The sequence below is a fragment of the Pinus tabuliformis genome, chromosome J (assembly GCF_031772625.1).
Source record: "Pinus tabuliformis cultivar Carrire ecotype Pingquan chromosome J, CPIR1, whole genome shotgun sequence".
NCBI classification, from domain to species: domain Eukaryota; kingdom Viridiplantae; phylum Streptophyta; class Pinopsida; order Pinales; family Pinaceae; genus Pinus; species Pinus tabuliformis.
In genome coordinates this window covers 534,648,467-534,675,571 of record NC_142295.1, presented here as the reverse complement: position 1 = coordinate 534,675,571, position 27,105 = coordinate 534,648,467, and positions in this window count along the sequence as shown.

The following is a 27,105-nucleotide window of genomic DNA, read 5'->3' as shown; positions in this document are numbered from 1 at the left end:
ATTATTTGAAGAGTGTCAATGTGCTTGTGCAAATGTAACACATTAACATGGCATGTGAATTGGCATACCAACAAAGTTATATTACTTATCAAATTATGGTACATTGACGTTGTTTGGTCAATTCAATGTCTTTGAATTGTCAATCATAAATTGTCAACCAGGGTGCATAGATTGTTGAAGTACAGGTGCACAATATGTGCTTAGAAGTTATGTATTAGGTCGTTATGTATTTGTTAAGATCTAAACTTAAGATGGAGGTGGTGTTTGTAAATTATATTAGTGTTGTAATTCTTAAGGATGTTGGTTAAGTTTCCTAGGAGTTAATCTCTATTTAATTAGTTTGCAGATGGTGTGAGAGAAGTCCTACTTGTATTAGATTGTTTTGGGATTTTTGATCCTGACTCTTTATGCTGCAACTTCTAATTCTCTAAGTGCAAAGAGAAACTTATTCTATTAGCTATGGAGAAATACTATATGAACTCAATTGTTTAGGAGAGAACTCTCACTCTTTTACTTATTCAATTTTTGTTCAAACAAAATAACCCAAGCAACATCTATATTATGAATTAAACACACTTCAATTATGCTAGATAATAAGCAAGTGAAATGACCATGTTGTATCATGTATAAATAAAATTAAATAATAGACTGAACTAGGTATAAAGCAAATGAAAGTTCTTATGCAAATAACAACTTGCTGGCGAAATCATTATGCTGCATTTTCACACCAAACAGAGCAATTGAAGAATGAAAGGAAATTGTATTGAATTTGATTAAAACTTGTCACTATTTGTAGGGGCCCTCCACATAGCAGTTCATAGCTTCCAATCAACACAACACTTGCACACAAAGACCAATTCTATTCACATAAAATTCACAAACTGTTCAAAATTATATCATTCGGCGCGCACCTAAATCACAGTGCTGCCATAAGTTTTATAGCAAGTCTCTTGGCATAATTGTATGAATAATTCAAGCCTAATATCTCTATCCTATCTAAAATTATATTGCTAAACCTTCGTTTTGCTATTCCGAAAGCAAAACGATAAGGTTTCAATCGATCTCGGGTTTTGTTCTGCATTAATTCAGTGGTTGACTTGGAGTTTGACCGTGATCTCCTGTGCTTATCTTCATGAATAGTTTCGAGGGGATGGCAAGGTGTATAATTTCCTGCAAATTATCTACAAATCTACCTCTAAGATCTATGTAAAAAATCTCACTGTATATTAACCCGATAATGCAATATACCAAAGCAAAATACTATAATCTACTTCTACTATCAAACTTGCGGAAGCTTAAAGATCGAGTTGAATCAGAGCTGAACGCATATAACCATAAGAAGAAGAATCAATGCACATCAAACACAAAAGAATACTCAAGGGAAAACCTCAGCTAAAAACCCCACTATCTGTATTATCATACAAGGTGGAAACATATCAGAATAATACAAAGCCTTAGCTCTCACAACTAACCAACTCTCAGTACAATCCTCCTGGATGATCACAAGCAAACAAGGCTTCTCACAAACCTTTTCCTCTGCTCTCTAAGCCTCCTATTTCCTTGCATTGTTTGTCCTGGGTGATCCTACTATTACCAAGTGTAACACTGATCACTCACACTGATCTCACACCCTATAAAATTGTGCAATCCTCAAGGAACCTTGTTCCTTCTGCATGGATGAGTTTCCTTTATAGGAAAATTCATGCAACTGATAGTAACCTGTCCTTGACATTTAGATCAACTGGGTATTTCTTTGAATAGACATACATGAGTTAATGATGAGAGAATCTTCAGTTATCTGGAGTACACTAGTTGTATGCATGCATGCATTAACCGACTGAACTCACAATTAGTTCCTCAAATAGTTTGAAACTAATTTAACTGGACTTAACTCAGTAAACTGAGCTAACTAATTGCAACTCAAATATAACTCATCCTTATCTCCTTAATTAAGGGATAATCTCCTTAATTTAAGGGATAACTTTTGCATGAATTTAGAAAGACTTCTAACTTCAATTTCTCTAACTAATTAATCCATAATGAATTAATTAATTAATTATTTTTCAAGCAACTGGTGAGACTAAATTTGAATTTAATTCACAATTTTAATTCAAGGACAAATTAAAATTGGAATTTTTGGATTCTATTTTTATAATTTCTTGTTGCTATTTCAACAAAATGGATCCACAAAGGAGCCATCCTCTATCCATCCACACCCTTCGCTGCTGAACTAGAATTCTGGAACCTTGCAAACAATGGAGACAGCTATGGAAACCTGGATTAGCTGCGGAAACAAACTTATTCGGTAGACAATTGCAACTTTAACATAGGAATAGGGTATAAAGTTAAATATGAACAAGAAGACATATTATTGCATACCTTCATCAAAACCTGGTGTATATGGCTTTATTTAGGAGGCAAATATATAGGAAAAAAGAGGATCTTTAGGTAAAAAGGATGTCATGGTAGGACAATCTTCAGACTCTACATTCCCTCGGACTAGAGATGTTGTATGTCCTCATACACTTATTCCTTGTCATTCACTTGTGCCTCTTGCTTATCATCTCCATGTTTCATTGTTTTCTTCTTTTTGGTAGTGATCGACATTCTAGGCTTTCTCATGAGAATTTTGTAGTTCAAACTGATAATCTCTCTCTGCATAATTCTATTTTCTTTCTTCAGCTTTTTATTTTTCTTATACCACAAGATTAGATAGAGGATCAGATTGTCACTCTTTGCAATCTGGATCTCACTCTGTGTCTTCAATGCTTGATTCTCATTTTTGAGATACCGATTCAATGTTTCTAGTTCAAAGATCTCCCACTTTAAGATGTTTGAGGCTAATTGTTCATTTACCTGGTTGCTTCCTTCTCTAGGGCTCTGAATTGTTTCCTTTGTTGTTATCTCTTTCCTTTCTAGTGACTCTATATGGTCATAGATTTCCTGTTGAGCGGGGTCAATACCTGGACTATGCATTGGGCTTCTTAAAGGCGAGCTGTATGGTTATGGTGATACTCTTGGTGATGATCTTGGTGAATTTGTTGGAGAATTTCCAGGGCTTTCAATTGGCTCATCCTCTATTGGATCATTCTTTGTTGGCTCATTCTCTGTTGGAGTATTCTCTGTTGGCTCATATTTAGTTGGATCCTTTTCATTTGGCTCATTTTCTTCAAGATTGATGTATTCTGTAGTTTTTGAGGTTGTTTGTGGAATCATGCTCAACCTCGTGCTCCTCCTCAATCATGGGGTTTGTATCATCTACACTTTCCTCCTTTTATTCTCTGATTTTTCTTCTAGAGGAGGGGTATTAGTTTGTGAGAAATCTTCTTTACTTGGGCTGGCTTTCTTTCTTCTAGGGTTTCCCCTCTTCATTCTCTGCAAAATCTTTACTATAGACAGTTCTTCTGATACTTTTGTTTGAGTTTGAGATGCCTGTTCCTTTATCATTTCTATGGCTCTTCCCCCCCCTTTGAGGGCCCTGCTTCTACTTGCTTTTTCTGAGGATTTTTCTTCAAAGTGGTTCCTTACAAGGAAACTCTCCCAGTTATTCCCTATACTTTGGAGATGAAATTCAACCAATATTTTTACCAGGCCATGATGATACATGGTGTTTTCTATACATTGAATTTTCTTTTGAACATTTGTAGACATTTTCTTGAGGCTATTTAAGAGGAAATAAGGGAGGTTCATTTGATGATCCTCAAGGAAGTGCATCATCATCCTAACATGATAAAAATACATTTGCCCAAACCTACCCTCACAAGTGATAAACTTCTGAAGCACAAGTAATAAGTTTCTCCATTTGTTTTTAAGAGCAGTGTTGGGAATACCTTTCTTGTAGACCATAGTGTCCATGTTCAGATTCTTGAGGAAGACCTTCTAGTCCTCGCTATCAATCCCCCTATTTTTAAACCATTTTTCTCCATTTCTTGGCAGCTCGGTAGCCTCGGTGATCATAGACTCTATTATTGTGAGCTTAATGTCCCCAATTTCAGCTTCAATTCCATCAAATGAGCGCACAAATGTCTTGGTTACTTCCTTGTGGAAGCTGTTAAATTTTTCAATGAACTGCAGCCATTGTCTCCTTTGCAGCAGCTCCCTAGTTTGTGGGTACCCCTCCAGGAATTGCTTCCCTGCTGGCTCAGTTCGAACAATTATCCCCATTTCGAAGGATGCTTTGCCTCAAAGATTGGCTACCTTGACAGGAAAATGGGGCTGGTAGGGTTTGCTAGCTGGCAGAAAGATGGAGTGGCTATGAAAGTTTAGAGGAGTGTAAGAATAGGGAAGAACGAATAGATTATCATAAGGATTATAGGGATGAATTCGATGGTTGGGCGCATTTAAACTTATGATTTGGTAATTACTTCGGTAGATTTGGAATAAGGTCGTGACATGACTTTTTAAGTGGTGGCATATGATATCTTGTTAGGCGGCCATTACCCTTAGGTTATAATGATTTCATTTTAGTACTATATCTTCTTAATCATATATGCTTATATAACCTTCCCTATTGTTAAATTAAAGCAACGCGTACCTTTGATCTTCTTTTGCTAACCTTATTTGTTGTCCTTTGATCTCCTGTAGGTACTTTGCTGTTAGCTGTCCTTTAATCCAAATCACCAAGTATCCTTGTGGACTTCAAAAATTTATTAGGCTGCAGAAACTTGTCTTGGCTGTGGAAATTTGTCCAAGTTGCGGAAAGTTGCTGATTCTGCAGTTACAAGAAAAAAAAGGCTTTAATAGATGAACTTTATTGTTTTTTTCTTTGAAAATAAAATTTGAAGTGCCAACAAACTGGTTTTCACTTTAAATTTTCTGTATAAACATGCCAACAACATGTTGGTTTTCATGTTTATAAAAATTTGTATTATATATATATATATATATATATATATATATATATATATATATATATATACATTCATATTATTATATGTATATATATACATATAATTTATTTATTATATCTATATATATATATATATATATATATATATATATATATATATATATATATATATATATATATATTTTAAGAGTAAACCGAGTAAAAATTTTCTAAGTTGGAAAAGAAGAAGAATTCTTTTGACCATCTTCAACTCTGAATTATCTTGAAATATTTTAACAAATTCCTCTTTCATTAATGGCTTCTAGTAAAGCTTGAGTTGATGTCCATTTACTAATAGAGGAGTTTTCTCTTCATCAATAGTCCTGATTCTAACTGCACCATTGTCAAAGACATTCTCAACTTCATAAGTTCCAAGCCAATGGGTTTGGAATTTCCCTTGAAAATTTTTGAACTTTGAATCAAAGAGCAATGCCCAATCTCCCAGATGAAATTTCCTTTCTTTAATGTACTTATCATGCCATATTGACCTTTGTTGTTGCACTAAGTTGGTTCTCTGGAAGGCTTCTTCTTTGATTTCATCAAGCTCATTCAGTTGTGTCATCCTTTGCTTCTGGGCTTCTGACAAGTCTAGATCTAACTGGAGTATTGTCTTATAGGTCTGGATTTGGAATTCTATTGGAAGTAAGACTTGCTTCCCATAAACAAGTTCGTATGGAGTATGCCTTGTAGTATTCCTTCATGTAGTTATGTAGGCCCATAAGGCTTCTGGAAGCTTTTCCACCTAGTCTTTCCTATGTAGATGTACAATCTTTGTAAGGATAGCCTCAATCACCTTATTTGTGGACTCAACTTGTCCATTGGATTGTGGATGGTATGGAGTTGACTTCTGATTTTTTATCTTGTATTGGTCCACAAGCTTCTGCACTAGTCTGGATGTGAACTATGTCCCTTGATCTGTTACAGTTTCTCTTGGGACACCAAAATGAGTAAAAATATCCTAAAAAAGAAATGAAACTACATTATTGTCAATAGCAAAAGGAAGTGCTTTAGCTTCTACCCATTTAGTGACATAATCAATACATACCAGAATATACTTCTTTTGCTTTGAAGGTGGGCTGATTGGTCCAACAAAATCCAGTGCCCATTTTTCAAATGGTTCGATAAATACCTGTGGTTGTAGTGGCATTTCATTTGAAAGAGTAGGTTTGCCTATTCTCTGACAACTGTCACTTCTTATAACATATTCCTTGGTGTCCCTGAAAATGGAAGGCCAATAATATCTTAAAACCAAGATTTTATAAGTAGTTCTCCTGTCAGAAAAATATTCTCCACATGGCTCATCGTGACAAGATTTTAGTATCTCTGGTATTTCGTCCTCTCGAACACATCTTCTGATGATGAGATCTGGTCCTATCTTATATAATTCTTCATTTATCAATGAATAAGATGTGCTATTGTGGACTATTCTTCTATTTTCTCTAGGGGATAAATGAAATGGAATTTTTCCTGTGGCAACATAGTTTGCAATATTTGCATACCAAGGTGATTTAGTAGATACTGCAAAAATATATTCATCAGGAAATGTGTCTTCTACTGGTTGATCATTATTTTCATTGTATTCTAGATAGAAAGTCGGTAATTGTGTTCTGTTTTCTTGGTCTATAGAATGGTTATACTGAATTCTTGTAAAAGTACGAGCCATCTAGTTACTCTTCCATTAGTGACTGGTTTATTCATTAGGTATCTAATGGCAGAATGCTCTGTGTGGACAAAAGTTTCATAGCCAGTTATATAATGTCTGAATTTATTAATGGCATGAATTACAACTAAGAACTCTTTTTTGGTTACATTATAATTTAACTCTGCAGGAGTTAAATTTTTACTAGTATAATAAATGGCATAAGGAGTGAGATATTTTTGTCCTAAAATAACTCCTAAGGCTGAATCTGAAGCATCTGTTGAGATATGGAAAGGCAATTTCCAGTTAGTTCCTTTTAAGATGGGTGCTTCATAAATTATCTTTTTCAAAGTTTCAAAGGCAACTTGACATTCATAATCCCAACTGAATTCACAGTCTTTGGTGAGTAATTTAAAGAGCGGGGATGCAATTTTTGTGAAGTTTTCTATAAATCTTCTATAGTATCCAGTAAAACTAAGAAAACTTATAACATACTTTTGAGAACTTGGCACTGATAACTTAGAAATGACTTCCACCTTAGATGAGTCTACCTTAATTCCATCTCCGAAAATATGGTGACCTAAAACAATTCCCTCGTTAAACATCATGAAACATTTTTCATGACTTAATGAGAGATTTGTTTCTTGACATCTTATTAAGACTTTTTCTAAATTTCCTAGTGCTTCATTGAAAGAATCCCCATAGACTGTGAAGTCATCCATGTATACTTCCACACAATCATGAATAAGGTCAGAGAAAATGCCGAGGACTGCCCTTTGGAATGTTGTTGGAGCATTACATAACCCAAAGGGAAGTACCCGGTAAGCATAAGTTCCCCATGGACAAGTGAACGTGGTTTTATCTTGATCTTCAAGGGCTACCTAAATTTGGTTGTATCCACTGAACCCATCCAAGAAGGAAAACTATTTTTTCCCTGTTAATGTATCCAAGACATGGTCTATGAAAGGTAGTGGAAAGTGGTATTTTAATGTTTCTTTATTTTATTCCCTGTAATCGATGCATACTCTCCATTTTCCATTCTTCTTAGGGACGATTACTAGGGGAGAAACCCATTGACTATCAGATATTGGATAGATGAAATTTACATTTAATAATTTATCCAATTCTTCCTTAACAATTTCTTTTAGATTTGGGTTCATTCTTCGTTGAGGTTGTCTAACTGGTCTTGCATTTTGTTCAATGTAGATATGATGTATGCAAGTTTTAGGATCAATCCCTCTCATGTCAGTGTATTCCCATGCAAAAGCAGAAGAATGTTTCTGTAAAATTTCTATCAATTGTTTCTTTTGCATTTCTTCCAAGTTTTCATTGACATTCAAGGTTTTTCCTGGAAATATTTCTATCGAGGAATTCCCAAATTTTTCCATGGACAACAATGATACTTGTTTAGATGAGAGATATTCATTTCAACTATGCTCATAATGTGAGGAAGATTCATTATTTTCTAGTAAATTTAAAAGTTGGTCTTCCTCTTTCACTTGTTCAGTGACAAAAATAGGTTGTATATCTTCTCCATCTTCTATCCATTCTTCAGTTTCTATATCTATTGTTGTTCTTGCAGGGGGTATAATGTAAATTTATTTGTAGAATTTCCATCTGAGATAAACATATCGCTTGATCTATAACCGATAAAAGCATCAGCTGTAGCCAACCAAGGCTTTCCTAGAATTAATAGATGTCCTCCTAGATTATTCTTGGGTGTTAAGAGCATGAAATCAACAGGATATTCCCAAGAATCTAAGGATACACAAACATCTTCTAACACACCATCTGGTTTAATAACAGATCTATCTACTAATTGCAATATGGTTGGTGTGTATTGAAGGTTAGGAAGCTTAAGTGTGTCCATAGCTTGTTTGCTTATTATGTTTATGGCTGCTCCTAGATCAGTCAGTGTGTTTGGTATTTCATTTCCATTGTGTTAATTTTTACAATGGGGCTTCCTGGGTCTAACTATTTTTTAATTGTTGTCTTTCCCATCATAATGTTTGCAATTTTTACGACTAACTGAATTCTTTTTATATCTTTTCTTCTTCTCCCTGATCGTTGTGTACTTAATTCCTTAATTGTTTTTGCAAAAATTGGTATTTATTTTATGGCTTGTAATAAAAGAATCATAATACAAACATTTCTCAATTCATCCATCATATTGTAATCAGGCAAGACAATTTGTTTCTCTACTCCTTCATCGATTTTCAACCTTTCTGGGAAAGATGGTTTAACTGATATCGAGGGTTGTTCTACGATAGGAGTATCTATTGGAATTTCTTCTGTTTATTTATTTTATTTTTGAGGGAGAGAAGTTTCCCCTTCTTTTGATTGATTTTTGTGTCTTTGAAGATCAGATCTTGTTTCTTGAATGACAACAGGAGGTTTTCTGGGTAATACTCTTCCAGACCTTAATTGGACATTGTTTAGGTCTAGTGGAGTTATTACATATGTTTGAGGATTCTCACCCTCCATGGTGTACACTCGTTGTTGTGGTATTTTATTATTAGGATTTGGAAGTGGTTAAGCAGGTAGTTGATTTGATTTTTGTGGAAATGGTAGGGAAAGTTGTGGGTTTTGATTCTAAACTGGAACTTATGGCAATTGATTAGCTTGAGGAATTTGATTAGATGGGGGTAAGAATTGTGGTGGAAGGTAAGATGGTGAGTATTGTTGATATTGAGCATGGGCTCCATAAAATTTTTTCCATTCTTGATTCCAAGGTTGTGACTGTGGCAGAGCCCAAGGCTACCAGGCTGAATTCCAATTACTTTGTGAAGACTCGGCAAATTGTTGTGGTCTATTTCCTTGTGATTGATTAGGTTGGGGGTTTTGCCATGGTATTTTGGCTATAAAGTAGAGAGGGTCTACTGGTTCTGATATTCCTTCATCATTGAATACATCCTTAAGACCTTGTAAGGATGGGCATTCCTTCGTATCATGATTATCTGCACATATGGCATAGGTTTCTATGGCTGTTGTGTTTAAGGGACACTCTCTTAGAGCATGTTTCTTCCGAAATTTGGGACAGAAGATAGATAATGCAACATTTTCGGAATTTTGCTTGTTTTTTATTTTAAGGGTGTCTATTTGTTCGCTTAGGCTCCCTAAAATACCTGTTTTGAAGGTGTCAAACAAATTTCCTATTTCTGCCCTTCTAACTGTCCTAGCTGCAGACTTGTTAATTCTTGACAAGAGAGGGTCTCTAGGACTCTTTCCAACTCGTGCTTTACCCCTTGAGATATGTACACATAAATCACAAATATCTGCAAATGGTAGTTGGGAAATATCTCCTTTCCCAGTTAGGTTAAGGAGATCGATCCATTCATCTTTAACGACTTTGAGTAAAAGAGCTTTTAAGGTTTCTTCATCCAAATTATCCATTTTTTCTCTTTTAACATTATAAACAAACCTTTCTACCAAGTCTTCAAGATTTTCATCTTCTTTTTGTGTCATTTTGAAGACTTCATCTTTAAGGTTACTAGGCATACAATAATATCTATATTTGCCTAAGAAATCCTCTTTCATTTGTCCCCATGTTGTTATAGAATGCACTCCTAGACTCATGAACCATTTTAATGTTGAGTCTTTTAATGTGGCAGGGAACAATTTTAACTTTTGAGCATCATGCAGATAGTCATATGATCTGCATAATACTTCAAATTCGAAGAGAAATGTCTCCAGATCTTTGTTTCTTTTCCCGTGGAAATTAGGAAGAATCGAGGGTGATATATTTTTCATTGTGAGGGTTGTATCTTCATCAAGATTAGGGAATCTCGAAGGATCTTGATTTCCTCTACCTCTACCTCTACCTCTTCCTCCAATCCTATCTTCTTTGCCATGGGCATTGTGTACTTGTCCTTCCCTTTCTTTAGCCATGATAGATTCTTCGGAGCTAATAGTGTTCTTCTAATATTTCTGGTTCCTCTATTAGTGGTTGCTCAGAAAAAGTTTCAAATTCCTCTCCTTCACTACAAACTTCTAATTCTTCTCCCAAAATTTGCTCACTAGTGGGGGATAGAAAGATTACTCTTGTAGTTGGGGATGTAGGATTTTCTTCAATTACAGCTTCAGTAGAAGAAGTACATGAAGTTCTGGATTGAATTTCTGATCTTGAGACTTCAGGAAGTCTTTGTCGACCTCTAAATGGAATTCGGGTTTGAGTAAGTGGTGTGGAATCTCGAAATCGTGGTGAGGTGAGTGGATTTGTGGGAATTGAACTTCTTCCTCGTCCTACAAATCTACCCCTAGAGTCTCTATCCCTACACATGTAATGTTTTAAATTAATGATGGTTTTTTTTTAAACTTCTAATTGTACTTCCCTGGAAATGGCGCCAAAATGTTTGGTCAATTCAATGTCTTTGAATTATCAATCATAAATTGTCAACCAGGGTGCGTAGACTGATGAAGTACAGGTGCACAATATGTTCTTAAAATTTATTTATTAGGTCGTTATGTATTTGTTAATATCTAAACTTAAGATGGAGGTGGTGTTTTTCAATTATATTAGTCTCATAATTCTTAAGGATGTTGGTTAAGTTTCCTAGGAGTTAATCTCTATTTAATTAGTTTGCAGATGGTGTGAGAGTGGTCCTACTTGTATTAGATTGTTTTTGGATTTTTGATCCTGACTCTTTATGTTGCAGCTTCTAATTCTCTAAGTGCAAAGAGAAACTTATTCTATCAGCTATGGAGAAATACTGTCTGAACTCAATTGTTTAGGAGATAACTCTCACTCTTTTACTTATTCAATTTTTGTTCAAACAAAATAACCCAAGCAACATCTATATTATGAATTAAACACACTTCAATTATGCTAGATAATAAGAAAATGAAATGACCATGCTGTACTAGGTATAAAGACAATTAAATAACAGACTGAACTCAGTATAAAGCAAATGAAATTTCTTATGCAAATAACAACTTGCTAGCGAAATCATTATGTTGCATTTTCACACCAAATAGAGCAATTGAAGAATTAAAGGAAATTGTATTGCATTTGATTGAAACCTGTCACTGTTTGTAGGGGCCCTCCACATAGCAGTTCATAGCTTCCAATCAACACAATGCTTGCACATAAAAACCAATTCTATTCACACGGAATTCAAAAACTATTCAAAATTATATTATTCGATGCGCACCCAAATCACAGTGCAACCATAAGTTTTATAGCAGGTCTCTTGTCATAACTGTATGAATAATTCAAGCCTAATATCTCTATCCTATCTAAACTTATATTGCTAAACCTTCGTTTTTCTATTCCGAAAGCAAAACGATAAGGTTTCAATTGATCTCGGGTTCTATTCTGCATTAATTCAGCGGTTGACTTGGAGTTTGAACGTGATCTCCTGCGCTTATCTTCACGAACAATTTCGAGGAGATAGGAAGGGATCCACAAAGGAGCCATCCTCTATCCATTTGCACCCTTTGCTACTGAACTTGAACTCTAAAACCTTGCAAACAACGGAGACAACTATGTAAACCTGGATTAGCTGCGGAAACAGACTGATTCGGTAGCCAATTGCAACTTTAACATAACAATAGGGTATAAATTTAAATGTGAACAAGAAGAAATATTATTGCATACCTTCATCAAAACCTAGTGGATATGGCTTTATTTAGGTGGTAAATATATAGGAAAAAAGAGGATCTTTAGGCAAAAAGGATGTCATGGTAGGACAATCTTCGGATTCTACAGACGTCATCACATTGCATGGCGACAAAGAGCCCCTTGATGGACCTAAGTCAATTTATCACACAAGAGCGATATTTTTAAATTTAATAAAAAAATTTATTTGATAATTCATTTTTGTTAAAATGCATCGTAATTGGTGCTCCATCCTATGTGGAGCACCAATGTGCCTTTAATATATGCCCCGCTCTTTGAAAATTTATAACATATAAACATTAATTGATGCACTTTATTTGGTGTGCATGAACCCGAGGCACACAAAAGGTGTATTTTATGGCGATGCTTCCCATTTTAAACTAGATGCATTGTGACAAGGTTTCTTGTGTATAATATGGTGTGTTGATAATTTTTTTGGTGTGAGATAAATGATATGGGTACACTGTGAAATTTATCATAATAATAATAATAATAATTTTAAATTTTAAATTTTAAACCTGTGAAGGTTCAAATATGGATGTAATAAATAATATACCTAGACTCTTGCCACATGAGGAGGCATGGTTTCCACATAAAATAAAATGGTGATGTATGCCATTTTTTGAAATTGGTTGGGAAAACTATGAGATAGGTTGCCAACACAACAAAGCACTAAATAGGGTAGCCATCCAACTGGAGTCAATATGAGTGCTTATTAGAGTGATTTAAAGCATGAAAATAAAATATTTCAATAATGAAATTCAATTGCAAGGCGATGTTGTTGAGATAAATGTATTTCACAATTGGATGGAAAACACAAGTAATAACGGTTGAGTACCCAATGCATGTCCTAAAATTCTTGAATTACTTGACCAAGGAATAGGCTCAATTTTCCATGATAGTTTACTTGAAACTCTGAATCCTTGAAAACTTTACTCATGAAGGCTATAGGTTGATCTCCATCTTGATCAATTTTTTGAAGTAGCATACATGTAATCATATCATTAGAAGAAAAAGGAAAATTTTGAAAGTTATTTAAAAAATTAGGACCAATTAATACTGGAGACTTGAACAATGGCTTCCTTAATGAGCTAAAAAATGGTCTTAATATCTTTGTCCCATTTGAAAACCACATACTTTTTTAGTATCTTGGTTATAGACTTGATAATCTAAAAAAAAAATGGATTGAAACTTCGAAAAAAGTTGATATTGTTGAAAAATGATTGCAAAGCCTTCTAAGTTAGAGATAAATCAATATCTTTAATTCCTTTGGTTCATTCAAGATCAATTTTTAATATGTATTTTGAACAATATGACCGAGAAGCTTTTCTTCAAGAACCACAAATATTGACTTTTTTGGGTTCAATGATATTCCATATGTTTGGAACCTTTCAAATACCTATCTAAGATTTGCAACATGATATTTCATTTCCTTTGAAAACAAAGTGAGGTCAACTTGGTAAATTTTAATTATTTTCCCATGAGTTCTTTGAATGTATAATCCATGGCTCTTGGAAATGTAGAACCTAGTAATCAAACAAAAAGGCATTCTTAAAGAATCATATGTGCCCCCAAGGTGTGGTGAATGTCACCATGTGTTTATCATCTTTACTAACCCACACAACTTGATTGTAGGCTGAAAAATCATTCAACAAAGATAACATTTTTAATCATGTGATCCTCTAAAACAATTTTTTCCATGTTTGGAAATGAATAATTATCTTTCTCAAATGTTGCATTTAGACTTGATTGTCCTGTGGAAACAATAATCATTGCCTTAAGTAATTATGCAATTCCTTTTTGAGAATAAGTTCTAATTGATATTTAAAATGTCATGGATCACTAGAATACATCAAATAGATCTACTAAAAATACTAAAATCTTTACTATTTGTTTTCCTTTATATTTTCAAATTCTTTAGTTAGTTGATTTTCTAATTAATTAAATGAAATAGTTGAAACACAAGAAATGTATTAGAAGTAAACACACACCATCCTCATTAGACACAAAATTTTCCTTGGGAAACCCTTGTGAGTCAAAACCCAGCTAAAATGTGAGGTTGTTATGTTCTCTGTTCTCTAGTATGGAAAATGTGCAAGTACAAACAAAGAGGTACTCTCTATGGAGTTACCTATGACCTATGGTATATAAGATTGCTACAAAATATTTACCCCCTATATTTTTCTCTCTAACTTCCCACTCCAAATTTCTCTACTATACTACGGAACCAAATACAATAGCATAGAATGAAACACCTACTCCTCCTAATGGTATGGTATTTAATATAGCCCAATAGCCAACTAGGGGTCAGGATTGACTCCCTCAACCCTTAACTAGAGTTACGGGATTGAATATTATAGAGTATTCTTCAAAGTTCACAGATGGCTAGCCCCATATGCATGACTAACAAAGTCTGCAATGCCATCCACTGGTACCATGGTAGTCAACACGGTAGGTCAACTTGTGGGAGGCATAAATTTTGCATACAAAGTCCATTTAACGTGATTCTTGCACCATTTGAAAGGTCTCTAAGTGTATAACAACACCAAGGTGTCTTGCATAAGTGAAAGTATTTTTTAGACCCAAAAAGATTTTATTTAATGCCTTAAAGTTGCAAGGTTTCAAACCCCAACTCTCCAAATTGGGACCCAGCAGTAAAAATGGACCTGCAAGTTAATTCCTTCATTTTTTCCACTCTAAAAGCATCAATATAGATGAGAAATAATATAATTATCCAATATATATCACTAAATTTGGATAATTTTTGTCTCAAATTTTGTTTAAATGGATTAGCATCTTCCTTCAAGGGTATTGTATGTTGAATGATGTCACCATTGTAGCCCTAAAATTGTCATAGGATAAAGAAAAAATGTCTCTAAATTCTCTACTAAAATATTCAATTTTTTCCTTTCTTGATTTGAAATTACTTTGCCAATTTTCAAAATAATTGTATTTTCATAAGATCCAATGTTAGCTTCGATGTATATGTCGGGGTTGACCAATTATTTCTTTTCTTTGTACCTGTCAAGTGTATCAAACTTTATTTTGAAGGATGTAGATCCAGGTGGAACTCTATTGTCTCTCAATTACTCCCCTTATCCTTTTTCTCTCCAATCAATCTCATTCTCAGAAAATTATTGCAAGTTGTTCATAAATCTTACCATCTATACATCATCTTAAAAAACCTACAAGCTAACATAGTTATTATTGATTGAGGGTTAGAAGATGGCTTCAAATTTTACATTTTAAATCTTCACCAAGTTAAAGTGTCAAGGGTGAAATGGCTAGTGCAACCACTTTTTCATTATGTGCTCTTGGTATTGCTTCCAAAAATAATGCATCAAACCATTCCATGGGGTATCCAATTGCATACATGTACTTTTTAAAATTTTAAAGTTTGCAAGCAACCTTTTACTTGGATAATTATTAGGTCATAATCACCAATAATATTTAAAAATCCAATTCCAAGATCTTTAGCTAATCTCAAACCAAAACCAAGTAAAAGTGATTCATATTCTACCACATTGTTATCCGTTTCAAATTCCAAGTGAAAAAGATAATATGAGATATTACCTTTAAGCGAAGTGAATACAATACCCACACCCATACTTGTTTGGGATTTGGACGCATTGAAATCTATCTTCCAAATGTTGTTTGCATCCTTTTGTGGAGCTAATTCTATTGCAACCAAAGTGTAGGATATAAGCTCATTTTTTAAGCATACCAAATCATTTTTTGGATCTCACGAATCTTCCATATGATACTTCCTCATTGTTTCTCTATTCAAAATCACAAAAGTACTCTTGAAAGTGGGAATCACATGAAGATAAATATATATGAATGCTTCCTCCAAGATAAATGACCCACTTATGGTTCTCCTTACTTAATATAAAAACAATATTTGAGGCAATTTCTTTATAAACACATTGTGATTACACTCCCACAATTCAATTGGGATAAATAGGGCATATTTGCAAATCAACAACCAAGATTCATTAAAAAAAGTGATCAATGATTATTGAGTCCTTATCTTTCAGATGCCATACCCTGAACTACATATGTTCAAATTTAGCAAATTAAATCCCTTTGTAAAGATAAATACATGAATAACAACTTGAAAATGGTTTCCATGGTTATAATGATAGTTATCATGCCTTAAAAATAAAAATAAAAAACAATTGTGACACTTCTAGCTTAGTAACAAATTATTTTTGAAAAATGGTATTAAAAGGATTTTTGAATGTTTAAAGTAGCCCCTTGTTCAGAGAACATATATTAAAGTTCATATTTACTAAAGGGATTTAATTTAGTTGGCACAAAGGGACAAAAACCTTATCCATAAATCTGTTCCAAAACATGAAGAGAAGATTATAAAATAGATCTAAAAGAACATTCAAAAAGGAAGAGATAACCCCCTTCCAATATAGTAAGTAAATTAACTTCTTAGTTGAGTATTTTGATATATTCTTCTTAGTTATAGATTATCCAACTTCTCATTTCAAAGTCATTTTGAACGGAAAAAGCTAATTTCTCATTGTTATCCTCTTTTCTCTTCTAGATCTTTTCATTTACATGGTCCACATGATCCCAATTTAGTCCACTTTGGACAAATGCATTTTCATTTATGAACACTATGATTTTTTTTTAAAATATTTGTATATTTTAGGTTCCACAAAGAAATCCCAATAACACATAGCTATTTCAGTTTCAAACTTTGAGTTTTAAGCGGAAATTTCAAGTGTGTTTTCTTTTAATCCCTATTAGTCTAAATGGAGTCATTTTTTTAAGTTCTCTGCACATATGGTCTATTTTCTTTCATATAATTCAACGACATGGTGTGTTTTACTTATTTCTATGTTGGAAACCTATCTTCTCACATCCTTTACTTTACTCTTTAAAAGTTTCATGACGTGAATATTATTGTTAATACCATTCCTTGAGAAGAGTCTTTTTATTTTTCATGTGCAAACCAGGTAGGTAAAATCTTTTACAATCATATTTATGTGCCCTCCCCCTCCCCCCCTCCCCCATTTTTTTTTTTTTATCTTGTCAGTGAATGAGATGGTGTTCTTAACAATTAAATTTGTTAAATGACAACTTTATTGCAAGATTTGTTGAGGTTTTCTCTTTAAAACTCATCCACTGCATTCATTTAGGGAATAAGGAGAATTTTCCATATGTCAAGAGATGAGTACCACCTCTATAAAATGAGGAGAGCCTTTCCTCTTTCCCATAGGATTTTCTTTCAATGTTTGTCATTTTCCCTTGACAAAAAAAAAAGACCGACAACTTATTCCTCCTACACCTATTATATTTTAATATATACAAATGAAGAATTAGGTGTCATCATATAGAAAATAGAGCCATGTGCTCATTATACCAATGCTACAATGTTTTCCTTTGGAAGTGTTTATCATTAAGAACACAAGAACTAATAAATACATGAGAAAATGGATACAATAGTGTGTTACATCATGGGTATAATAGCTAATACAAATATTTGGAGAAGAATGGCATGAACCAACACATGCCATGTTCATCCCTTGTTGTAGAGGGATGATATGAAGGCTATAAAATGCACATGGAAACCCCTAAAAACCTTGCAAATCATCATATGTATGCCTCTCAAAAGGAAATTATACATGTAGAACTCCATTTACACCTTCAAGTAAGCAAGTTTTGGGGAGCTCCATCCAAAACATTTGTTCTTCTAAGAACAAATACATAGTATAAAATGCCATTTTAGATATGTAAATGTATTTGTGATTACAAATATATGGTCGAAAATGACTTTCATAACACATGAACTTAATATCTTACTGCCCAATATAATTTCCAGCATTATAAAGACGAGTTCCATCTTAAAAATGGCATATGTGTTGTCTAAAACTTATAGAAGAAGGTGGCTAGAAATTCTTGAAAGGTAAACAATTTGAAAAATCTATCCCACATACTTCAAAAAATGTTCTAGGATAATTAATCATTTATTTCCAAAAAGTTCCAACCTATGTGGTTGTCCATGAGTATCAAGATATGCAACATTTATATTATTCTCTTAAGTATTTTTTTCTTCATATGTAGCTAAAACAATTTTTTCTTTGTTTATTACTCCACATATCTCATTAGTATATTCCAATGAGAAATGTACTCCCTCGTTTTTACCCATCATTTCATCCAAGAGAGTAGTTAAAGGATAATTTCCATATTGTAGCATCATACATTCAAATTTATTCCCTATTTCATTACAAATCATAGCCTAAGCATATGAATCATCCAATTATTTAATATGATCATCATTAACAATCCAAGTTTCTTTAAAATTTACGATAAAAAAATGTTTATGATTGAATCTCCCTTGGGATAAGACTACAAAAACATTCTCTTACACAGAAAGAGAAAACATTTTCAACATCACATCTTCATGAATAATGTTAAAATTTGTGGTAAACTTAATGGAAGATGTAGCAAAATATGAAACAATCTTTCTATTCTTATAGAACTTTGGAACATATTTATTATACAACTTTAAACTCATGTGAGTATCCATGGATGCATGAAAAATTTAGAGAGACAAACAATTTTGTGTCTAACTCCTTGCAAGATGGAGTCATACTTAATCATTGAAACATCTAAAATATATACTCATCGTAACTCGTGCCAAAATCTAAAAATGTGGATTGGAGTCACTAAGGTGAAGCTTTGATGATGCCTTCACAATGTGCTTGTTTCACCCTACAAGCAACAATTCTTAAAAAACTTGCAAAGGGAAAGGACTTTTTCCCTTAATTGAGATCATAATTTCTTCAACATAAGCCAAGATGTAGCTAATCTACAAAACCTAGTTGATGAATTTAGTCCCCGACAATGGTGCCAAAATGTTGGCATAATCTCACACCCAAAGATGAAAAGTCCTAACACTTGGATGGAGACATGTTCAACTAGTCGAATGGCCACTGTCAACTCACCATCACTCCTCTACACTTTGGACAAGGTAAACCAAAGCTAAAAGGGGCTTACCAATGGTCATTAAGTTCACTTCTTGTAGTATGAAATGGGAGTAAAGGAGCTTAGAAACAAATTTAAGAAAAGAAAAGAAAAAAGTTAAAAGATTCAGATATGATGGATGAAAGGGATCTAGTTCTTTATTTATTGGGCTATGGAGGTAATGGTTGTAATATAAGAGGACGTTCTACTTGAGAATCAGTAATAAGAGACAACAATGTATGGATCGAAAGATGTTAGCCTTAAAAATCGTGTAGGCTAGTGCATAGAAAAAAATCATCTAAAATATTTATATATAAGATTTCTTTGCATTCCTTTCTCCATATCCAACATTTTGTTGATTTGCCAATATGCGGAGAAACTGCACACACCTTCTCTTCACACAACCCTTCTCTACACATCCATCCTCCACATACTTTCCTTCCAAACATCTGCACATCATACTCACGCGCATACTCATCTCTCACACAACATGAATATCCACACAATCTATTCGTCCACTCTTCTTGTCATCACTTTGCATAAATTACATAAATCATGTATCAAAGAGTCACTTCACCACCTTTACTCTACCATTTTCTCTTTTTTCTTGCTTCAAGGTCGCTACAAGGATAAATAAAGGAATTGTATCTCCAAGTAAAGGGGATGTGATGGATATCATGCTACAAGATATGCGCTTCATCACCCCTCGTAAAGCATAATCGTGATTTATTAACTTCTGCTTATTTGTATTCCTTGTCCAATAGAATGGCACAAGAGGAGATGATATATTAGTAATTTGACTGAAGAATGAGGAGTTAACAATTAAGGGTCACTAAATGGATTCATTGATTAGTCATATATTTCTAAGTACAATGAACAAATGGAACAAAGTAACCTATCAAATGAGAATTGTAACCTCAAAACGAGAACTTTAGTAAAAAAAACCCCCCAAAAACATAAAAAAACAACCAAAAAACAAAAAGTGTGTATGCTGAAACAACATTTTTTTAAGGGTAAATTTTCAACATTTTTAAAAAATGATAGTAAAAACCAAATTATTTATGCACAAAAAATATCTTGAAATAAAAAAGTGTTGATTTTTTATTTTTTTTGCTAAAATTTCGACATTTTTTAGCAATCATATTAAAAATAAAATACCATGACTCCAAAAACCATTAAAATTCCAATAGTTCTCAACAATACGTTGAATATAAAATATTACGACTCCAAAAAACCTAAAATTTTCAACCATAGCGTTAAAGATAAAATATCACAACTCTAAAAAAACCTTGAAATTTCAACATTTTTGATCCATAGAATTAAAAAAAAAAAATATCATGACTATAACAAACCTTAGATTTTCAACATATTTCGAGATCAAATATCATGACTAAATTAAACCTAAAAAATAAATACATAACTCAAAAAGTCATTATACCAAACACTAAAATGTAGTTCTTTTAAAATCTTAGCCTAAAACAACTTAACACATTACAACGAAAACTTCAAAATCAACCATCAAATTGAAACATAGTGGGGGTGTGCTTGACCCATTGCAATTGAAACTTAAAAATCAACCATCAAATTAACACACAATGGAGGCAAACTTGATTCATTGTAACAAAAACTGAAAAATCAACTATCAAATTGACATAGATCGGGGTTGGGTTGGTAATCAAACATCAACACAACCCCTATAGCAAAAAACAAATAAATAAATCAATAAAATTAAAAACAAAACAAAACAATTTAAAAAAAAAAATATTAAATCATAACCCAAAAAATAAAAATCATAATAGTAAAAAAAATAAATTAAATTAAATTAAAACATCAAAAAAATTAAAAATAACCAAAAATTCAACATAATAAAAAAATAAAAATAAATGTAATATATATATATATATATATATATATATATATATATATATATATAATCGACTTACCACCACGTCCCATGACCTCTGGTGGCTGGTCGGGTATCAAGCCCACGAGTTGACAGGATTATGTGCGATGAAACGAGTTGGAGGAAAACTCAGTTTTATGCGACGAGTCATGCAAACTCGATTTTATGCAACGAGTTGTGCAGATGCAAGCTCGGTTTTATGCGACGGTGGGCGACATAGGTTAAAGGTGACGAGTCAACACGGCGGTCGAAAAATCAAAAAGGAGAATTCGGCTAAGTGTTGGGCGGATGGGCGACCATGGAGCATTTATACGATTGGACCGATGTGTGGTTGGGGTGACGTGTAGATGATCCAACATGATTGGGCCAACATTCAATGAGACAGCATATGGTTGGGCCGACGTAGACGAGTGGTGCGATACGGTGGAAGTTTGATCGGCTTGGAGGAGGGTCGAGTCCCTCAAATAGACATGGTACACGTACATATAGAGAAGGTGACTTGGAGAGAAGTCATAACCAATCATCCAAGTGAAGCAAGAAATCCATCTAAGGAAGGAAAGCAAACAAGGAAAGGATAAGGCAAGGGCGAAGGCACATGCGAACAGAAGGCAGAACCAAGGGCTGAAGCAGCCACAACCGCAATTTTGGAAAACTGAACGACTAAAGGCGGGTGGGCACTTTGACACGGCCTGGGCGAGCGCACACGACTCAACGTGCAGAGTTGGGTGCAGGTGGGCGTGGTGACCCGGAAAGGTGGGCACACACAACCCGATGGGTAGACGAGTTCTAGGTAGGCGCATTGACACGGAGTGGGCGCATGACTTGGTAGAGGAGTTACAATGCATATGAGTGCGTCGACCTGGACAAGCAGGTGCACACGACCTGGCGGACAAGTAACGGTGCAGATGGGCGCATTGACCCAGATAAGCGGGCCCACACGACTCGATGAAAAAGTTGCGGTAGAGTGGGCGTGATGACACGACGTGGGCACCCATGACCTAGTGGGCAGATAGGCGAGCTGGGTGGGCACGGACATGATACTTGGGCGCACATGCCCCGATGGGGTGAACGAATGAGTTGGGCACGTGGACATGAGTCTTGGGTGACCCGACTCGAGTTGGGCATGTGGACACGAAAGATGGGTGACTCGAACCAGTGGGTAACTCGACACGGTGGGCAACCGAGCCACTGTTTGGAGGCAAGTTGCAGGTGTAGCTTGTGAACTTTGCTGAAGGGAAATTTGAGGTTTCCAAGCAAAGGAAAATTGTATATTATATACATATGAAAATATTGAACTGTTATTACTTATTGGGCAAACTCTATATTAGGGAGTTGCCCCTCCCATTGAAGAAAATTGTATTTTTGTTGTGCATATGAATGATGATATGATGATGTGATGAATATGTGAATGTTTATTTCCACTGCATTATAATACTTAGTAGAATTGGAAGAAAATAACTAAGTGTTGAAGAGTTAGGTGTATTCTGTACTCATAAGTATTGGTGAAAAGAAAGTGGGTAGCGATGCCGCACCTGCCTATGTGTGGTTGAAAGACTACCGCTAGGATAGGGGCATGACAGGTGGTATCAGAGGTCAATTGGAATGTGGCAGTTGGTATCAGACTTTCCACAGGGCTTTGGTAAAGAAAGCTCAACAGGGACATGAGAAGGGTCAAGATGAATGAAAAAGAAGTGTATGGTCTTTAAAGGATCACAAGTAAAGCTAATGGTTGATTAAGCGAAAGAACCTCAAGTTATGATAGGTGAATCTAGTAGGGATGCCGGGATAGTTTTCATGGATAAGGTATTGGACAAGATGGAGGAATGTGCTTCGAGGGTGGTTACACTAGAAGCCGAAAATGTTGAATTTCAAGAGAAGTTCACAAAGTTGAAGGAAGAACATGAAGACCTTAAAATCCGATATGAGTATACAGAATGGTTGTATACACAAACAGAGAAAGAAGTCAAGGACATTGGAGTTGCGAGAGATCAAGGTTTGGCATAAATCTTGAAGTTGCAGAAAGAACTTGGCGATGCTCGAAACGAGATAGTTGTTTTGAAGAAAGCAGTTGGGAAAGGACCTATCGGAGGAGTTGCCCATGTGAAAGTCAAGGAACCTGAATCTTACGATGGGATGAGGAGTGCTAAAGCTCTTGGAAATTTCTTATGGGATATGGAGAAATACTTGGAGTGTTTGGGCTTACCTGATGATGAAGCCAAAGTCAAAGTAGCTGCTCAATTCTTGACGAAGGATGCTAAGATGTGGTGGAGAAGGAAGATGGATCAGATTGCCAATGGTGATGCTGAGGAAATATCTACTTGGGACGACATGAAGAAAGCTTTACAAACTCATTTCAGCCCACAAGATGAGACTTGGGATGCAAGGACGAATATTAAGTATATGAAGCAAATAGGAAGTCTACAGGCATATCAATGAGAATTCTTGAGTGCAATCTTGGAGTTACCTGATATGGCGGAAAAGGACAAGGTGTTCAATTTCATCATAGGATTGAAACCTTGGGCACATAATGAGGTGAAGAGGAAAAATATCAAGACATTAGAAGAAGAATTTGTTGCAGTTGATCGATTGGTAGAACATTATGATGAAGGAACCAAAGAGAGAAAGAAGAAGACAGATAATCTGAAAGAGAAGTCTACAAAGGAAGAGCCTTCGATATTGAATGACAAGTTGAAGATGACGAAACCTCTGAACTGTTGGATATGCAAAGAACCACACACGGTGAAGAATTGTCCTTCAAGACCAAAAGTGGCAATAGTAACACAAACCAATGCAAAGAAGAAGAAAGAAGAACCATCTGTTGGAGTAATGCAAATTCTAGGAGCTGTAGTGGCTACGGAAGTAGTCCCATGGTGGGATCCTAAGAGGAATAAGCTGGAGTATGTGGAAATGAAGATTGGGTAGGGAACTATACTCACAATGGTGGATAGTGGTGTGACTCATAACTTGATTTCACAATTGTGCGGATAGATGACTATGAATCTATACTAGGTATGGAACTTATGAAACAATTTGAAGCTATGATGGTGCCACACATGAAGAATTTGTACATTTACGATGGGCGAGATGATGATCCTATTGGGGTATCAACTGTGGGAGCTACAATAACTGAGTGTAAATTGACAGCGATGAATGTGGAGGAAGTCAAGTGGGATGAAGAAATATATAAGAGATTGTCTTGTGCAGAGGAAAAACTTATGGAGTAGTCACAGGTTATTACAGCATTGTCCAATAGTGTATTGGATTTGACGAGCAGACTAGAGGCAGTGGAAGGAGATGAAGATGTTAAACCCAAAGTTCAGGTGGAAAGTCGGGAAGCATACATGCAAAGATTGGAGGAGGAAGGTCTAGACAGGTGGATTGAACTATTATCTAAGGAAGAGGGAGAGCCTTCCGCCTTCACTTCCTCCCTCTCTTCTTAGACTGACATGGAGATGAGACTCATTGTTAGCTTCTCATGGAAGTGAGTCTCCTATATTTTGAGAAGACATTTGGGGCGAGATGGACACGATTGATAGTAGGATGCAGAGATGAGTCATGATGATGTAGGGGACATGTGTTATTGTGGGGGAGATGTACAGTTGGATTATCTACCCAACTAGTCACTAACACGAGGGGATCCAGCATGTGATTTTCTTACAGAGTTTGACATATCGATGGCATGAGACAGGTCATAGGCGGGGACATCTAGATGCCCATATTTATGGTCTTGGCAATGGTGGTTGTTGGGATGGTTTTGTCGAGAACAACATAGTTTTTATAGTGGTGGAGTATGTCAGTTCCACGAGCTGACATAGTTGTGTGCAATGAAACGAGTCGGAGGCAAACTCGGTTTTATGCGATGAGTCGTGCAAACTTGGTTTTATGTGACAAGTTGTGCGGTTCGGTTTTATGTGATGAGTTGTGCAGAGGCAAGCTCAGTTTTATGTGACAGTGGGTGACATCGGTTAAATGCGACAAGTTGACACGACGATGAGTCAACATGGGGGTCGAAAAACCGAAAAGGAGAATTCGATTAAGTGTTGGGTGGATGGACGACCATGGAGTGTTTATATGGTTGGACCGACGTGTGGTTGCGCTGACGTGCAGATGAGCCAACACAGTTGGGCCGACATGCGATGAGGCAACATATGGTTGGTCTGTTCTGAACGTGTGGTACGATATGGTGGAAGTGTGGTCGGCTTAGAGGAGGTTCGAGCCCCTCAAATACACATGGCACATGTATATATAGTGAAGGCGACTTGGAGAGAAGTCATAACCAATCATCTAAGTGAAGCAAGCAATCCATCTACGAAAGGTGAGCAAACAAGGAAAGGATAAGGCAAGGGCACAAGTGGACAGAAGGTAGAGCTAAGGGTCGAAGCAGCTGCAGCCACAATTCTTTAAAATTGAATGACCATAGGCTAGTGGGCACTTTGAGATGGCCTAGGTGAGCACACACGACCTGATGTGCATAGTTGGGCACAGGTGGGCGTGGCGAACTAGATAGGCGGGCACACACAACTCGGCGAGCAGATGAGTTCTACGAAGGCAAGTTGACATGGAGTGGGCGCATGACCCGACATACGAGTTACGGTGCAGACGGGTGTGTCGACCTGGACAGGCAGGCGTACACGACCCGACAGACGAGTTGCAGTAGAGTGGGCGTGATGACACAACATGGGCACACACGACCCGGTGGGTAGACAGGTGATTTGGGCATGTGCGGACATGAGACTTGGGCACACACAACCCAATGGCGTGAATATATGAGCTGGGGGCATGGACACGAGTCTTGGGTGACCCGACCCGGTGAGCAACCTGACCCAGTGGGAAAACCAACATGGTGGGTAGCCGAGTTGTTGTTTGGAGGCAAGTTGCAGGTGTAACTTATGAAATTTGCTGAAGGGAAATTTGAGGTTTCCAAGCAAAGGGAAATTATATATTGTATAATTGTAAAAATATTGAACTGTTATTATTGATTGGGAAAACTCTATATTGGGGAGTTGCCCCTCCCATTGAAGAAAAGTGTATTTCTGCTATGCATATGAATGATGATATGATGATGTGAGGAATATGTTAATGTTTATTTCCATTGCATTATAATACTTAGTAGAATTGGATGAAAATAACTAAGTGTTGAAGATTTAGGTGTATTTCGTACTCATAAGTATTGGTGAAAAGAAAGTGGGTAGCAGTGTCACACCTGCCTATGTGTGGTTGAAAGACTACCGTTAGGATAGTGGCGTGACAACGGGGGTGGCAGGTCGATTCCCCTTGCCGGTTGGGTGGGGTGGCAGGTTGATTCCCCCTTCGCCCAACTGCCAAGGGGCTGTAGGGAAGGGGTGGCGGGTTGATTTTATTTATTATTTTTTAATGTGTTATATATATATATATATATATATATATATATATATATATATATATATATATCTATAATTTTTTTTTTTTTTTTTCAATTTTCTTTGTATTTTTTTTTTTTCTAAATTAGTATTTTTTTCATTATTTTTATGTTTTTTTTATTTGCTTATTGATGCAATTTTTTTTATATTTGATTTTTTTTAATAATTTAAATGGTTAAGTAGCAAATATTTTTTAAAAAAGTGCATACTTAAAGCATAAAAAATTTTAAACTGTAAAAAATATGTCCTTAAAAAAATGATAGTTTTCAAAATCCGCATGAAAATCAACAACAATTAATTTTTTTATCCATTCTTAATATATTAGAAAATTTAAAGTGTCAAAAACAAGGGCTACATAGTAGCTAAAGGCAAAAATTTCTCATAAAAATAAAGCAACTAATAAAATGTTGTATTGTTGAATGTCATTACCAAAAATTAAGAAATATGATTAACTGACATGTTTATATATATAATCTATTAAAATATGTTTTTAACATAATAATAAGTCATTTTAAATTGAAAACATGGAGAAAAAGCTATAATTCATGAAAGGGAAAAAAAATCGAAAAGTTAAATAATGCGAAAATAAAACTAAAAACTAAAAATTAGTAACTAACAAAGATGGAAGTTACTAAAGAGCCCATAATAAGACCTCAACAAATCACCTTACAAATA